This window comes from Phalaenopsis equestris, unplaced genomic scaffold, assembly GCF_001263595.1.
Source record: "Phalaenopsis equestris unplaced genomic scaffold, ASM126359v1 Scaffold000479, whole genome shotgun sequence".
NCBI classification, from domain to species: Eukaryota; Viridiplantae; Streptophyta; class Magnoliopsida; order Asparagales; family Orchidaceae; genus Phalaenopsis; species Phalaenopsis equestris.
This window is the reverse complement of record NW_018164920.1, coordinates 18,402-23,846: the sequence shown is the minus strand read 5'-3', so window position 1 is coordinate 23,846 and position 5,445 is coordinate 18,402.

The window sequence follows — 5,445 nt, the reverse complement described above, 5'->3', positions numbered from 1 at the left end:
TATATATTGATATTTATACATATTCTTTATCAAATTGCTCTCTATGTGCATTCTCACTATCAAAATAAAATAATGCCACTTTCAAAGCTTTCTTTACCTTCTTGTCAGTAGTTTTTTTTCTTTCATTCACCTTAAATTTAGAAATAGTCTAGCTTGGAATGGTTGTACATGGTGCACTAGAAGCATTTTTAAAACTCTTTTTTTTTCACCTACATTGTCAGACTTAAATTTATTTTAAATTATATGCCAAGATTTTTTTTTGCCTTTTTTATTATAATTCTTTCTAAAAATATTTCCTAGATGAATCTATAGTGCAAGCTTATTCTTTTTTTTTTCCCCAATTGATGTTTCACCATCAATTTTACCTTTATATTTGAGTGTAATAATATTTGTCTTCTTCACACCATCGTCTTCCTCTTCTTCTTCTTCCTCCTCCTCCTCCTCTTCTTCTTCATCTTCTTTTGAGATAATTTTTTATAATTTTTTTTATGTGTTAGTAGAGAATTGGGCATATGATCAATTATATAAGAGCTTAAGTTTCTTGTCTCAATCACATTTATCTTTGAATCCTAATATTTTTTGTAAAGACCATAGAGTTTTATTTACTTATTTGCAGTCTAAATGCTCCATTCAAATAGCTTGAAACCATAAAAGGTTCAAGTAAATCATCCAAAAAATATTAGAAATGTTTTCTCTAGATCTTATTCTAGATAATTTATATTTCTCTTTAGATTTTTAACATGTGTTTCCCAAAATTATTGGTTCCCTCATATATTATAACCAACTTATCCCAAATTTTTTTCCTATCTTCGGGTTGCATTTTTTCATATAATTATCTTATATAAGTACATAGTACAAAACATTTATCCCCGTCCCATTAAGCCGACTTAATGATTGTAGAAATTTTGTATCCTTCTAAAATAAGGTTCCTATTTCTAATATCATAGGATTGCAAAAAAATCATCATCCATTTTTTCAAAAATCAACTAGAATGCAATCAAATAGTGGGATTCATGTCGTGGAATAACATTCACTTAGATTTTCCTATCATGATAAAAAATATTTTGAAGTGATATAAAAAATAATTCAAATGTTTAAACCTTATAGATCAATCTTTAAATGTAAAGTTAATATTCATAAAGTTAAGGATTATAAATTATTGGTTAGTTTACACAATGTCAGGGGGGTGAATTGGGCTAAAATAACAAATACAATTTTAATAAAACTTGGTTTCTTCTTATTTTTTCAATGGTTTTTAATGAAAGATTAAGATTTATGAAGACAATCATTATGAAAGCTTAACTCAAATATTTTGTAGAGACTCAATTTTTAAAACTCATATGGAATAAGTATGGCATAAAAAGATTTCAAAATAAAATTCATCAAGTAAAGCATGTAAAAAACTACTTAAAATCATTAAAAAACTATAATTTTTACGTAGTTTGGCAAAAATTTACATCCATGCATATGTGTTCACCACACATAGAATTATTACACAACATGTCCTAAAAAAGTTTGCGGCTCTTTAAGATGGAGAAGCTTCTGTAAAACACCTTTATCCCATGATAGCCTCCTAGACACTAAAATCTAAGTTCACCAACTGATCTAAATAGGGCTTAGTCTAGGTTCTTATGGCCAATAAAAGTCAAGTCCAAGGGTTTATCAATTTGGGCTTAGTGAGCCCAATTACACCTAAATCGTTCAAAAAGGTCAAATGTATTCAATTTGTATTCAACTGGGATCCAAAATCCAATTAGCAAGATTGATACTTTGTTCAAGCTCATGTAGGTGCTGAAATCAAATTTAAGAAAATCTAAGAGTTAAGTTTGTTATAGATGGAATGATTTGAACCAAATCATGGCCATTGTCTAAGTCTATATCAACTAAGATGAGTGAATTGAGTCACAAATAGGCAAATGTGCCTAATTTGTCATATAATGGATTATGCCTATAAATTGTGTCTCCTAGAGCTCAAGTCAACTAAACTTGGCTTAATTTTGGGCAAACATCTAATGAGCTAGGCATCCCAATCTAGTTATCATATGGGTCAAGGACCAATCTTGGGCCAACATTGCGCTACGTTGATCAAGTTTGATTAGAATTGACTAAGTGGGCCCGAGGTCAATTGGGGTCAAGCTACGCTGAGCCAAAAAGAATATGTGGGTCCCAAAGAAATGTTTGAACTCTCTATTGGTCTAATCATTCTAATCGCTAGATAGGTTAACCTAGTTTAATCATGTTTAATAAAGATGGGCCATATTGACCACAAGTAGGATTAAACAAACTTGGCTAATAATGAAAGCACATCGGCCATCTATTTTTGGTTTTAGACAATTCATGGGTGTGCCAATCTAGGTTGATCACCCAAGTCTTCTTAGGATCCTTTGTTAAATCCATTAATTTAAAAGATGATTAAATTGATCATAGTTGATGAGGTCAACCCCCAATGCCTCCTATTAATCATAGAATGATCCAAACAAATTACAACTGACATTGAAAATTCACACAAATTTACTTTTAAAATTATATCATTAAAAATTCATTGGGATCTTCCAATGCTAGCATCCTCTAGCAAGTTGCACCTTATACTTTCAATGTGCAAATCTTCTCGTCAAGAAACAGACATGAAAGCTGACTTTAGTTTTGTTCCAATAAAGAAAAGTTTGGGACCTTTCACTTCCTAAACCTCATAGCAAGCTTACCCTAAGCCAAATATTTTAACCGTGCTAATATATGACCATGATCTACTTTACTAAAAGCACACCATAAAAAGAAACCTTACTATTTTTATAAGAAAGAAGATTGTTACTAACAATATGATATTTCTCAGGAATTCATTTAATTTGGCGTAAACAATTAATTTAATGCAGACAAGACTAGACACTTATTTGCTCAAGCTTTACTTTAATGCGGGCAAGACTAGACAGACCTTTATTCTTTTCATTTTGTCAGTGAAATTAGAATTAAGCTCAAAAGCAGCACTTGGGGCAATTGCTTTGGTGCTTGGCTCTTTCTTTAAATATTGTATTTTGGACAAGAAAGAGAGTGAAGCAATCTAACTTGACCATCATCTGTCAGATTCAACTGCGACAAGATCTCTGAACGGCTCAATCTAGCAGAATTATTGAAAAGAAGTAAAGTAGCTATCTGTAAAAAGCGAGTATGTTAAAAAATACTAATCAGATAAAGAATAAACTTTGCACGAGACCTGATAAGTTGTCACAATGAGCTTTATGATCTTCTGATCAAACTTTCCATTGATATGACATGTACCCAATGAATATCTCCATGTGAGCTTTCGCTTGATTTTTGTTTGATAAAACTCTTTAAAAACTTCCACGCAATTAACCCGAAAATTAATCATGAAAAACACCAATAGCTGAACATGAACCGAGAACATCAAAACTTATAAAGCTAAAGTTATCCATGACCAAGTGTAACAACAACCAAAATAAGATCCATCTATTACCATCTTGACATGCATCTTAATTAATAACACAGACAAAAAATCTAATCAAAATTGAATCAATACAAATCAATACCATTATTTAAGCATTTTTATTTCATGAATAAGAATGCTCTTTAATAGCACTTCTTTTAAGAAGAAACAAAACCAGGTTGTCAACAAAACAATCAAGAAAAGAAAACGGCAATATTCTGTTCTTTAAAAAATGAAGCTTACTATATATATATATATATATATAGGGCTTTACCATCTCAACGTGAAGATTGAGTTCAAAGGATTTATAGCTGGGCCAGAATCAGATTTTAGTACAAGACCAAATATTAATTATGCAGTTGGAGCTACATAAAAGCTCTGATGATAACTCATTTCAAGATTGCTAAGAGAATAATTCGGTATATTAAATGTACAATCAATTATGGTTTACTCTTTTTTTAACAAATATAAATTTGTTGGATATAGTGATAGCAACTGCGGTAGAGATATGAATGATAGAAAGAGTACAAAAAAAAGCAACCTTTTGATGTCCTCTCAACTTGTGAAGTTAAATATGTTGCAACTACTTCATTCGTTTGACAAGCAATTTGGCTAAGGAATTTATTGAAAGAATTACAATTTCCACGAGAGGCATCCATCGAGATATGTATTGAAAATAAATTAGCACTTGCATTGGCATAAAATCCCATATTTCATAATATAAGCAAGCACAGTGACACTCATTATCACTATATAAGAGAATGTGTTGCGAGAACGAAAGTGAAGTTGAAGTATGTGATGCATCAAGATCAAACAACAAACATATTTACTAAGTCACTGAAGTAAGAAACACACATGAAGTTCTACAATATTCTTGGAGTTAAAAATCAAATTTAAGGGAGGGAGTTTGAAATAAACTTGATTTATTTTACAAATAACTTTATTTTGAATAATTAAACTTGTAGAAAAGTTGATATGATAAAAAGTCAATGTTATGTGAGACATGTGATGCATGTGTGTGTGGTAGGTGCGGTAGACGAAGAATGAATGGTTGAGATTAGTTTGATTGTTGAATAATGTGTGGTGTAGATTACTTCTAAATTTGTATAAATATCCCATAATTTTATGGTCCAAAGGAAAGTTTTGTGAGTTTCGTTGAGATTAGTTTGATTGTTGAATAATGTGTGGTGCATATTACTTCTAAATTCGTATAAATATCCCATAGTTTTATGATCCAAAGGAAAGTTTTGTGAGTTTGGTTTCGAAATTAAGTTTGTGTGCCTATGAGATTTGTATTATATGATTTTGAGTTTATAAAAACAATTTAATTTTATCCTAACATAATTTCAACCATTTGCAAATAAAACAACAAAATAATAGAAAGTCTTAGCATACGGATACATCATCATGTAATCGTCTGGGTTGAATTAGGGCACTGGATGGCACTCCAGAATGCCTGTTAGCTTTGCGATGCCCTTCCTTATGAACTCCCATCCTTCTTCAAGATAAATAAAATTGCACTCATGAATTGCCATGACTGCTTCAGATTTAAGCTTTCAGTTTCAGCTTGGTCGCATGCTAAAGGCAGAATCCAGTAAAACAAAACTTAAGTCTAATGCTTTGTTAAATCAATTTTTTTCGCGTTCTATCTACTTCTCCAGCTTTCCGTCTTTTTCAAGGACCTAAATCCAGACAGCAGCCGGAATTAAGGAATTATTCCGTGGTTTGCTCGAGCTTCATTTTCATCGCCAAGATTCATCAAATTTACTGCCTTGGTCCAAAGCACAAGGCCGGCGCTCTGACTCGTCCCATTGGGTGTAGGAAATTTGTGGATATCGACGGCTAGGGCTGTCAAAACGGCTTCTTGTTTGTGAAGAGTTTGTATTTAGCTTGTTATGAAGCTTGTATTCGGCTCATTTGCTAAGTTAACGAGCAGAACATGAACAACACGAATAAATATTTGTTCGTTCGTGTTCGGCTCATTTTGACTCGAAATACTTTATATA